Consider the following 13287-nt stretch of genomic DNA (forward strand, 5'->3'; position numbering starts at 1 on the left):
ACTTAAATACAATAAAACATGAATTCTAAACATTTATTTACACCCTGTATAATTTAGCACGACATCACCCGTTGGCAGTATTGGGGGTTGTACATAAAGGAAGCTGTTGGTCTGATCTCGACAACACTGTATATGTATACAGTGTACGAAACAAATATTTTTCTTCCATATTTCAAATACCGTCGTTTTTAAACTTTTCATAAATAAAGTACAACACAATATGCTTATATAGACATCGTCTTCAAGCTCTTCTACTCATGATGCATTTCCTCAAAAATTCTCATTGATATATGTTTAGAGTGTACACAACAAATAAAAAAATTTATTCTACATTTCAAATACTGTCATTTTTGAACTAACTTCATATATAAAGTACAACATTATATGCTTTTCGAAAACTATGTTATTGGATATGAGTTCATATAATTAACTATACTTAAGTACTTCTTTAAGCTATTAGAAATAGATCAACCCCAAATGTATGTCGGTACAAAAAACATGAAATTATTCAAATTTTAATTACATTAAGACTGAAGGGACAGATATTATAAAAAAACGTCTTGATTTGGACCAAGGCCGAAAAAACAAACGATATGTCTGAGGTTTATCAGTTGACTGAAGTTTCAGATATTGCAATTTCTTTTTAAATTACTTTTATTCCTTTAATCCTTAATCAATATTTAATTCAATCAACTTATTTTTACTGTTAATCGATCTATTCCCTCTAAATTAATTTCAAAAATTACATATCTACGCTTTTTCAAGAATAATTCCATTTTCCGAAAACATTTTATCATGAAATTAATTATTTTGAAGGGATTTCGTGTCGATGATTACTAAGTTGGAAGCACAGTTTTAATTCTTGTTGCCTTGACAAATTTTCAAGTTTGCACCAAAAAAGTTTAAATCTGTTGTAAGTTGCTGGGAAGACTGATGTCAAGAAATTATGATAAAGAATTTATTTTGCTCAAACTAATTTATAAACTTATGTTGTCTACTTAAGACAAAGCAACAACCTCGGTCCTGTCTTGTTTCTTTTAGTAGGTAGCTCTCCTTTTATGCACTGGAAAAATATGATATCGGTGTAAATATAACCAAAGGAAAGGGTAAAGTTTACATAAAAAGAAATACTTCTCAGTTCCGATGACTTGTTATTTCCTGAGGAAATAAAATGGTTGAACACATCATACCTTACCAGAACTGCCATGGACCGATCGTACACAAATTACATAAGGAGAAACTAAAACACTGGGGCGATGCCGCCATTGGGGTCTTCTCCCTCTCGCCTAGAAGCACCGCTAGAGGCAGTGCGAGTTGACTTTCCTCCCGCCTGTAGTGAACTTTGGCACCGTCTGACGATGGCCCTTGGTGCAAGGAAGAATACCCCAATGGTCTCCTCGCCCCTGTGTGTTTTCCGAAATGGTCTCTACGCCTGATAAAATCATTCCGCGTAATACGTAACCGGTGTACAATACAAGTAACGCCAACAATGTAGTAAGGGGTGATGACGTTCCAAATCTAGATTGAGTTATGGCCAAGAAGCTTTGAAGTTCGGAGAGGGAAACTGCAGTGCAACCTTTCCTTCATAGTCGCGACAAAAAAATGTAACATTTCGATATTCGAAGTTAAATGTATAAATTCGCGTCCCCAATATATGCATCCACTATCAAATATTTACATTTTCCTTTCGAGTTATATCAAAGATCGCTTGCTCTTTTTAGACACTTCGTATAATATTTCAAATATTCAATATTCGTCACCCAACACGTACTCCCTTCAAAATAATTAATTTCATGATAAAATGTTTTCGGAAAATGGAATTATTCTTGAAAAAGCGTAGATATGTAATTTTTGAAATTAATTTAGAGGGAATAGATCGATTAACAGTAAAAATAAGTTGATTGAATTAAATATTGATTAAGGATTAAAGGAATAAAAGTAATTTAAAAAGAAATTGCAATATCTGAAACTTCAGTCAACTGATAAACCTCAGACATATCGTTTGTTTTTTCGGCCTTGGTCCAAATCAAGACGTTTTTTTATAATACAAATAGCTCTTGCTGATTCTGATGGGACTATAGCTATTTAATTGGCGTGAAACAAGTTGATCACGCGAGAGCGGCGAGAAGTTTAAGAGACATGTTAGTTTCTATGTTTAATTATAAAAGTTGTTCTTATCTATCTCCATAAATATGTTATCATACAATTTTTGTTAAGCCTTTGTACCTTGCACGCTTTATTGCGCTAGCTTCATTTTTAAAAGACCGATGACCGGAGAAAAGCTATGACGACAGATCTCACCAGAAAACGTTTTCCAAAATCCGCTGTCTTTTTTGGTGAGCTCTTCTGAACGCAGCCCAGATCAGTGAAAGGTCTGATCGTAATCGGATTATAGCTTCGTGTGTTCATGCTTTTTATGGTGCGCATTTACCTTCAGTGTGTGTAGCCACAAATTAGCTTTGGTGTTATGTAACTTTAATCGTCATGTTGACAAACTAAGAAAATTGTTGAGGTGAAAGGAGAGGATAGTGTTTACATGGCAACCCTGTTGTGAATATGGCTTTGAACATAGAGGGTATACAGTTGAGGAGTAGCAAATTGGGCCTTTACAAATACGTAAAGGTAATATCCCTCCAAAGTTTTATCTCTTCATTTCCCGTTTTTCCCCCATCGGATGATTTTAATGTGTACAAGTATATCCTTATTGGATGTAAAATGTCGTCTGATTTACAGTATATTTGCTATGCTTTGTATACTGCTTTAATATTTCATAAATTTTAACTTCAGTATTTGTTCATAAAAAAAAGAAACATTTCCACAACTGGGTAAATAAGTTTGTAGGTAGTCCTTCTCTTGACTCGGAGAGGTAATATTTTGGTTTTCCCAACTTGTTCCAATTAAATGGTATTGATAAAAAACAAGTATGTTCTGACGACACTCTGCATTTTTTTTTCTTTTTTTAATGTTCCTGTGGGGGGAATGTCGAGCTAGGGTTTTTTTGAAAAGAAGGTAATAGAGGGGAAAACATAGGCTTGAAGCACAATTTTTATGTAGAATTGTAGACGGTTGGGGATCCCATCGGGTCCAGGCACTTTTTATATCTAATTTCCGTAGGATCACACGAATTTCATTAGGATGCGACCTGAATTCAGGCATCGAGGCTGAAAGATTATCTAGGAGGTTATCCAAATACGGGTCAGGGAACTGATTATCTAAGCTTCGAAATGGAAATTTCGATCGAAAACATTTCGATTTCGAAACCAAATTTCGAAAAGTGCCAAAATGGTATTCTATAAGGTCGTTTTCGAAAAATGTCTGTCGATTTGAAATCGAAATCCGAGATGGATATCGAAATCTATTTCGACAGGGTTGTAGCGGACGAAAACCTCTTCGTTATCATTTTCCTCCAATCACGATCGCGCATCGTGACACTGCACGAAAGACAACATTAAGGATAATAGAAATGCCGTGATAAACATTGCTGCTTGGAATTGATTAAGCTCGCGTTAGAAATAGATGGAAGGGGAGATTAGCGTTGACAGCGAGTAATTAGAGATTAATCCAATGCCTTTGAACTTTCGGAAGTAAATCGACGTTTATATCGTGTCGAAAAATTATTAAAAGCAGTTTTGCGAATTAAGTTTGCCTTTCAATTAGCTCTTCCATTAAGTTTACAGTTTAGGAGGATTCATACCTTTTACACAAGGAGGCCTGGCTTTATACTCTTCCAGTGAGTCAGGCCTCCTTGTGTAACACTTGAAGCCTGTCCTCCCTGTGTAAATGGTATGAATCCTCCTAGTCTGTAAACTTTGTATAGCAGCAAGTTTCAACATTTCTATTTTATTGCTTTCTTTTCCATTCCGGATACATTTTTTTTTTGCTGATGAACCATTTCCTTTAAGTGATTGTCTATATTTTTGTGTGGTTTTGACACATCTTCTGTTAGCCTCACAAACTGAGTTTGCGTAGTTTTGCTTGGACCCGTTCCCTCGCAGTTGAGCGTGCCCGCGAATTGTTGCCATAGGTTTTCAAAATCTTCGATTGCGAAGTTACCACTAAATTTTCGCGTCTTAAACCTCTCATGAGTTTTGGTTGCTTAGATCACCCATATGTTTTTTGACACACCCCAAAAATACCGGAAATACGTCATACGATCAAGTTGTGGCCACATATCGAAAATCGAAATCACCCATAGCAATTATCGAAATGTTTTGTTACAGAATTCGTATTTACGGATTCGATTGTAAGGGAATTTTATATATATAAGTTTAAGATGTGAGAGTGAAAGTGGTAGTGGTATGGTTAGGATTGCATTCTACCCATGGGATGAACTCGTTCCCTACAAAGGTTGTTTAATTTGGTCCGGGTAACCGCCAAGCCTTCACTATTGGGACTTGCGTGAGAAATAAAGAATTAGGTTCGTTGTCTAGGGGATTTGTTTTGAAATTTAGATATAAGATGAGAAATAACTAGATTGTTTAGGTTGCCAAATTAACAAAGTTTAATAAACCTACTAATAATTATTAAGAAATATAAACACCTTAAGGGTGTTGACCATGGTCGAAGCTAAATGATTTAACCAAAAACAAAAGATCAAGTTCAATCGAACCGACATGAACAAAATTCACATATTATACTTAAAACTTAATTAACAAAGGAAACCCTTTTAGCGGGCAAATACTCAAGTTCGAGTCCGAGGCGATCCATTGACGAGAGTTGCGTGGTCGACAATTATCCGGCTCTTGGGGCGTAATCCCTTTGTCGCGAGTTATTCCGCGCACAGATTTTTCATGGTTTTCGTGGGACACGTTAGTGATATTTTCGCGCACACGTTCTTATATTTTTCATAGCGGACATCGAAATTCTCGCGAACTCCTTTTCTTTTTAAAAACAGATCGAGCGCGTTCGCGTATATATTTAGCGGGTCTTTTCGTTCCTTTGCCGGTTGTGGCGGACCATCTCCGTGCGAAACCGAACAAAGCCCTAAGTCGTGGGGCCCAAAGGGGTCGAGGACTAGATGGGTTAATTATTTCGACCGCTCTCCTTCAAGTATCCGAAAGGACTCTGTCTTTTTCGAATCAAATCTTAGGGACCTCTCGACCTCTTGATCACGTTCGTCTCTTTTTGGAAAAACCTTTCCTTGCTATCTACGTCATTGGGACGTACCCGACCTTTTTAGTTCAATGGTAGTTTGCAGGTGTCCTTACTTCACGAAAACTTAACAATCACTATACACATATATTTTATTTGGCAAACTTGTTTTTCTAGTTATTTTTAAAAGGGGAAAATCTATTTACATGTGGGGAGAGGTTAGGAATTGACTGAATAAAGGGGTCATCCCTGCAAGTTCAACAGCTGACCTTAGCGGAACGAATGGACTGAATGGGGCGAACAACCTCTGCAGTAGGTGGAACTCCCATTTTGGGTAGCTACTAAAGGGTTTGATTTGTCAAGGTATCTTGAATGCCCGCATTCAAGAGTCCCCAGCTGACCAAACAAAACCCTTAGTTTCTTTGAATAAATATTTTATTTTTATTTGGCTCTTTTAAAATTAGGATCGAAAGGTAAAAATAGGTTTTTAAATTTTGAAATAATTTGGAATTTGGAAATAAATTTAATGTTTATATTTGACCGTTACACTCTCCCCCACCTTAATTCTCATGTCCTCATGAGAACACATGTTAAAATATGTATGTACAGGGCAAAAAAAAAGTTAAAAATTTTGACGTAAACAAAAAAAATTATGGTGGCATGCCACCGAGAGTATCTCATATGTACAGGTATACCATGAATAATAAAAAAAAGAATTACATATAAAGAGGCCTAAATTGAACTGGAGTGTCAAGGATCACGTACCTAGGGTACGCAACCATCCAGTTGGATAAAAAAAAATGTCTTCCCGGTTTTCTAAAACCTAGAAAGGGGTAAATAATGCTAAATAGATATTACTGGTGAATGGGCTCTTTAATGTTGAACTCTACCAGTGTGTGCGGCCCTTGGCCTCAAATTATAACCGCCAAAGGGTTGTTGGGGGTTGGAATTGGGTACATGAATATCAGGGGAACCTGTCCCATCAGCCAAATCAGAATCTTGCAAGACTAAGTCAGTCCTTGAAACATAGGGCTTCAGGTCTCTAATGTGGAAAGTGCCTTTTAAAGGACGTCCTTTCGTGGACTCTAGCCTATATGTTAGGGGAGATAGCTTTTTCGCAATGCGAAATGGACCGTCGTATTTAGGAGCAAGTTTACTTGAAAAATAATCTGACGCTTTCGAAAGATAATGGGTTCTTTTATAGACTAATGAACCTTCGTCGAATTCAACATTCCTATGGTGCTTGTCGTACTGCGCCTTCTGCGAGGCTTGCGCCTTACGAACATTGTCCAGAGCCACCTTAAGTGCATCTTGGACTTTGGTTTGGATTGTTAAACCATAAACTTTTGAAGTTAAGCCATTGTCGTAATAATCTGGGTTTTGAGAAACAAGGGGACTATATGCGGTTCTCATTTCCCTTCCGAACATAAGATATGATGGAGTAAACCCCGTGGAATCTTGTACCGCTGACCGTATGGCCATGGCGAACTGTTGGAGGCCGCGGTCCCATTCTTGTTGACTTCCTTCAATATAGGAAGTAATCATGGTCCCTATCGTTCTGTTATATCTCTCAGTAGGGTTGGATTGAGGGGCATAGACAGATGTGCATCTATGCTTAATTTGCAATTTTTCAAGAACGTTGTCAAATAATTTAGCAACAAATTGACTGCCATTGTCGCTGACAATCGTGTCGGGTAAACCATATCGTGTAAACACGTCGTCTACAAGATGACGTACAATAGGGGGAGTGGTTGCCTTCCGTAGGGGAAATATCTCGACCCATTTGGTGAGGTAATCCGAGACGACTAAAATATATTTGAAGCCACGTTTCGATCGGGGAAATGGCCCTTTAAGGTCAAGAGAAATGACAGACCAAGGCTTAGTTACTTCGCTCGGCTTCATGAGACCAGGCGGTGCTTGGTTGGGAGCTTTAGTGGTTTGGCACACCTTACATGAGCGGCAATAATTGGTGATGTCTAAAGTCATTTTCTCCCACGTGTACTGACTCTGAAGGCGTTTAATTGTCTTTTTGATACCGAAGTGGCCAGCGGAGGGAATATCGTGAGACACGTGTAGTAACCGTGCTCTAAGAGACTGAGGGACTAGAATCTTAAAGTTATCCCACCCATAGAGATCTATCTTTCCGGTGTCTTTGTATAGGATTTGATCTCTTATGTCACAATGGACTGCGATGTCTTCTACCCAGGCCCGTAAGTCTTTATCTTGGGGTAGTTTGTTCTCTTCTAAATAAGAAATTAGGGGGCCTAATTTTTCGTCTGAACGTTGGGATTTAATTAGTTCCTCGTTGTCAAAGCGAACTAATCGTCTTGGGGTTGTGGCCGAAGCCAGGGCTGAAACATGACCAACTTCCAGGGATTCGGGAATCCTTGAAAGAGTGTCGGCAACTACGTTATGAATGCCTGGGACGTGGGAAATGGTAAAGTCGAATGCCTGTAGGCGGGCGTTCCATCTGGCGAATTTGCCGGTTGGATCGGGCGCTTTATGAAGCCATTTAATGGCGCTATTGTCGGTAAATAACTCAAAATGAGTGCCTTCTACGTAAGGGCGGAAGGTTTCTACGGCAAATAAAACACCTAAAGCTTCACGCTCTACGGCCGAATAGTTTCTTTCCGCGGTACTAAGTGAAGTACTAGCGTACTGAACGACGCGTCGCTTCCCGTCTATGGTCTGGGTTAAAACGGCTCCTAGGCCTACGTTCGAGGCGTCACAATGGATTTGAAAAGGGTGGTTATAGTCAGGAGTGCATAATATTGGGGCAGATCCTAGCTTTTCTTTTAAGATCTTAAAAGAGGTTTCCTGCTCGGCGTTCCAGTGCCACCTTACATCTTTCTTCAATAAGTGATTTAGAGGGCTGGCGACCTTTGAAAAGTTTTCTACAAATCGACGGTAGTAGGAGGCCATGCCCAAAAACCTTCTTAGTTGTTTTATGTTTTTGGGTGCGGGGAAATCACGTATAGTGGATGTTTTATCTGGGTCGACTTGGATACCTGATTCTGACACTATGTGCCCTAAAATTTTGCATTCGGTTTGACAAAACTGTGTCTTAGAAGCCTTTATAGTGAGGCCGGCTCGCATGAGTCGGTCAAAGACCTCGGCTAAGGTACGTATATGGGACTCGAAATCCTGTGAGGCTATTATTAAATCGTCCAGGTATGCGCAAACGCCCCGGCCCGAGAGGTCTAAAAACAAGGAATTAACCATCCTCTGGAAGGTTGCCGGTGCGTTTGTCATACCAAACATTAAGACTTTGGGTCTAAAGAGTCCCCGGTGGGTGACAAAGGCACCTAGGTCGCGATGGGATTCATGGAGGGGTACCTGCCAGTATCCCGCCCGCATATCGAGTGTAGTGATAAACTTCGGATTATGTATCGACTCAAGTATATCGTCTATACGGGGGAGGGGGTAGGCATCACGACGGGTCACGGCATTTAATTTTCGGTAGTCGATACAAAGGCGGTTTCCGCCATCCTTTTTGGGGATGATTATGATTGGACTAGCCCAGGGGCCATTACAAGGTTCAATTATATCTTGTTCTAACATTTCATTGATGGTTTCATCAATGAGAACACGTTTGGGGGTAGAAACTCGATATGGAGGAACGGAAATGGGTCTAGGGTCAGTGAGATCGACATAATGTTCTATACAGGTCGTCCTTCCGGGTACGGTAGAGAAAATATTCTTGTATTTATAAACTAAATTCTCTAGTACTTGCGCCTGATCAACTGGTAAGGTAGCCGTGGCTAAGGCCTTAATTATACCCTCTTCATCAATTAAACTATGGGGATTATCTAATACCTTAGCTTCGTTAATAAGCTGATATACTGCGTTTAATCGGCAAACACTACCATGATTGGATGACGCAATACCCTTGAAGTAAAAACTATTGTCTAAGGCGTCTCGGTAACAAAAGCTATTAAGTCCATAGTCGACTAACATGCCGACCTGGCGTAAAATATCCTTACCTAATATACATTGGTAATTAATTCCAGATACATAGACTGCCTGAAAGGGGGTTTCTTTTCTGGGTAAACAAAATGGTACTGTAACAGCACCGTGGGTGGCTAATAGACTTCCATCCGGTTGATCAAGGGCTAATATAGAGGTGTTGGAGGTTGCATAACCCAAGCTTTCTAAAATGGGTTTTAAGTCTTTATGAAGTAGAGTATGGGTTGAACCCCCATCAACAAGAGCGGTGCAAGGTATGGTGCCTAAATAAATATCTAAAAAGTCTTGGGATTCAGTAGAAAAATCAGGTTGACATATAGGGTTTATAGGAAGGGGTTCGGGTTCGTGGGCCGCGGAGTCGTTAGAGCTGATTGCGGTACAGACTGGTTGCTGAACCCGTGGGCACCAGCCGGATTGGCGTTTCCCGAACTTTGGGGGTTTTGATGGTTTAAATTATTAGGGGGATAATTGGGACACGCAGGACTAATGTGACCCTTTTGCGAACATCTGTGACAGGTTGGGACCCATCTTTGTGTATTATTACTCTGAGCTATAACTTTAGGCTGAGTGTTGGGGTTAGGAGGATTTTGGTAATTATTTCCGCGAGGCGGATTAAGATGGTTAAATGAGGGTCTGGGAGGCCCTGAGTTCCAATTCTGACTGATACTATTATTATACCTCGGGTTTTGAGAATGCGGAGGATTTTGAACTGTGGAAGTAGAACTATTGGTTCCCACACCTCGTTTTTGCTTGTTTACAGATCTTTCTACTCCCGAGGCATCATCTAATAATTCTCTGAGAGAAGTGTAAGTTTTGGTAGCTAAATATGGTTTGATATCGTCACGCATATTACGAAAGACGTATTTTATCTGTTTTCTCTCATCTGGAGGGTTAACTAACTGATGACATAGTTTTAAAATTGCTTCCGCGTACTCATGCACGGATTCTTGCGCGCGTTGTATCCTATCGGTAATCTTCCCTTTAATGTTTTCATCGTGCTCTTTTCTTTCGAATCTGGTGCGCAAAGCGTTTTCGAAAGTGACTAAGTCGGAAAAAGGGGTAATTGCGTTTTGCGTATAGAACCATTCCAACGCTGGTCCGGTTAATAAGGTGGGCACCCATTGTTGGGTGAATATGGGTTCTGGGACGTTATAAGTCATACGCATTTGTTTAACCCTACACAAGAATAATTTTGGGCCTGCATCTGTGGGATTGCCGGCGTAGGTGGGTGCAGGTAATGGGTTTGAAAACATGAATGGGGTAGTTGGGGGACAATACATTGGTGGTGGCGCTGTAGCGGCATGGGTGTTTGACGTTAAAGAGTAATTAGCTACGCTGGGCGCTGGTGTATTAAACGGGTTTTGGGGCGCGCTATTTGGCATGGGTAATGGGGGCGTTCCCAAAGTGGGTGTCTGGCTTAATTGACTACCTGGGTTAGGTGGTAAAAACTGATTCGTCGGTTGATTTGCGCTACCAGGGCTATTAGCTGGTAAAAATTGATTAGGGGCTACATTAAGACTGCCTGGATTATTAGCAGGTGTACTAACTATAGTGGGAGGGGGTGGCGCAGGAACTACTGCTGCTTGAAGGTTTGCTATTTGGGTGGCAAATTGTTGATTTTGGACTGATAGAGCTGAGAGTTGGTTAAGAATTTGTGTTAAAACATCCCCGGGAATTGAAACGGGGGCCGAGCTATTGGCTACGGGCGCTGTAGGGGGTTGAATATTGGAGCTAGGTCCAGCTGCATTGGGTACGGTAGAGGTGTTTGTTCCCGTAGTTATAGAAGGGGTTAAAATTTGATTACCCCCAGCGAAAATGTTGTTATTTGGCGGGATAAAGGTGTTGCTCACGCTGTTTACTACAGCGGAGGGGGCGTTAATAGATAAGCCGGTGGCCATGCTTTGGCTTATGCTGGCATTTGGGTTATTGTTACCCGTAGAAAAAGGGGGGATTCCCCACTGGGATAAATTAGCAGAATTTCTATTTGGAGAGGTATTTCTGGAAGAATTATTGCTAGCCATATTGACTGGACTTTGTTTGGATTTTGATTTAGGCTGTTTTGTTTTAACAATTGGGAGAGATTGCCTACGGTCGTTACGACTTGCTAAACGTGCCGCTCTTAGACGGTCACAGTGTTCCTTATGGGCTTTATCTCCCGTTCTATACATAAAAAATAATTTAACACTAATAACTAATCAATAAACAAAGCACTCTAAACTAACCCTGGGAAGGTTCAACAAATAAAACAACATACAATTCACACTATAGCATCTATAGCATGGGGCAAAAAAAATTCTTATCAAAATATATAAAGCACAATCGTGCAAATTCATGGGTTACCAGGGCGATTAGAGATACTCCGAAATTTTGAAATTAATAAATCAGGGTTAATGCATTAAAAAAAATTTGTACGACATATATAACATGATTTCCCGGACGGAGACCCCCAATTTTGTAAGGGAATTTTATATATATAAGTTTAAGATGTGAGAGTGAAAGTGGTAGTGGTATGGTTAGGATTGCATTCTACCCATGGGATGAACTCGTTCCCTACAAAGGTTGTTTAATTTGGTCCGGGTAACCGCCAAGCCTTCACTATTGGGACTTGCGTGAGAAATAAAGAATTAGGTTCGTTGTCTAGGGGATTTGTTTTGAAATTTAGATATAAGATGAGAAATAACTAGATTGTTTAGGTTGCCAAATTAACAAAGTTTAATAAACCTACTAATAATTATTAAGAAATATAAACACCTTAAGGGTGTTGACCATGGTCGAAGCTAAATGATTTAACCAAAACAAAAGATCAAGTTCAATCGAACCGACATGAACAAAATTCACATATTATACTTAAAACTTAATTAACAAAGGAAACCCTTTTAGCGGGCAAATACTCAAGTTCGAGTCCGAGGCGATCCATTGACGAGAGTTGCGTGGTCGACAATTATCCGGCTCTTGGGGCGTAATCCCTTTGTCGCGAGTTATTCCGCGCACAGATTTTTCATGGTTTTCGTGGGACACGTTAGTGATATTTTCGCGCACACGTTCTTATATTTTTCATAGCGGACATCGAAATTCTCGCGAACTCCTTTTCTTTTTAAAAACAGATCGAGCGCGTTCGCGTATATATTTAGCGGGTCTTTTCGTTCCTTTGCCGGTTGTGGCGGACCATCTCCGTGCGAAACCGAACAAAGCCCTAAGTCGTGGGGCCCAAAGGGGTCGAGGACTAGATGGGTTAATTATTTCGACCGCTCTCCTTCAAGTATCCGAAAGGACTCTGTCTTTTTCGAATCAAATCTTAGGGACCTCTCGACCTCTTGATCACGTTCGTCTCTTTTTGGAAAAACCTTTCCTTGCTATCTACGTCATTGGGACGTACCCGACTTTTTTAGTTCAATGGTAGTTTGCAGGTGTCCTTACTTCACGAAAACTTAACAATCACTATACACATATATTTTATTTGGCAACCTTGTTTTTCTAGTTATTTTTAAAAGGGGAAAATCTATTTACATGTGGGGAGAGGTTAGGAATTGACTGAATAAAGGGGTCATCCCTGCAAGTTCAACAGCTGACCTTAGCGGAACGAATGGACTGAATGGGGCGAACAACCTCTGCAGTAGGTGGAACTCCCATTTTGGGTAGCTACTAAAGGGTTTGATTTGTCAAGGTATCTTGAATGCCCGCATTCAAGAGTCCCCAGCTGACCAAACAAAACCCTTAGTTTCTTTGAATAAATATTTTATTTTTATTTGGCTCTTTTAAAATTAGGATCGAAAGGTAAAAATAGGTTTTTAAATTTTGAAATAATTTGGAATTTGGAAATAAATTTAATGTTTATATTTGACCGTTACACGATTGTTACCAGCCAAGTGTTTGATTTAGGCAGTTTGCCATGGCTAAGAGTCTGTTTTTTGACCGTTTGCAAGTTTAATCAGAAGTTAATGACTTCTTATCCTGGGAAGTATTGGACACTAAGGCTTTATATAGTATCCATCCCTGCTAGTCAAAATTGCCTATGGCAATCGTAAAAGAGGGTCGAAAGTTTCCTCCCCACTAGGAAAACTATCTAATCTACTGAAAAAAATCCCACGCCGAGAGGCTGTGGCACTCAAACTGTGGGGCGTGTTCAAAACGTCTTCAGCGCCAATCGTTGAAAAGCCGTCTGGCTAGAACTCTATGAAAATCCATTAGTATCCGTGGGCCTAGGACCCCACACTAGTTTGACCGGAATTT

General features: G+C 40.0%; 1 protein-coding gene across 1 annotated transcript in view; it reads left to right on the forward strand.

Annotated features, from left to right (window-relative positions):
• The window catches only part of LOC149618727 (multiple inositol polyphosphate phosphatase 1-like), a 144075-nt gene that overhangs the window by 48760 nt on the left and 82028 nt on the right, over positions 1-13287 (forward strand). The window lies entirely within an intron of this gene.

The sequence above is a fragment of the Phalangium opilio genome, unplaced genomic scaffold (assembly GCF_054372755.1).
Source record: "Phalangium opilio isolate 3A_F unplaced genomic scaffold, DU_Popi_V2 ptg000209l_1, whole genome shotgun sequence".
In the NCBI taxonomy this organism is placed as follows: domain Eukaryota; kingdom Metazoa; phylum Arthropoda; class Arachnida; order Opiliones; family Phalangiidae; genus Phalangium; species Phalangium opilio.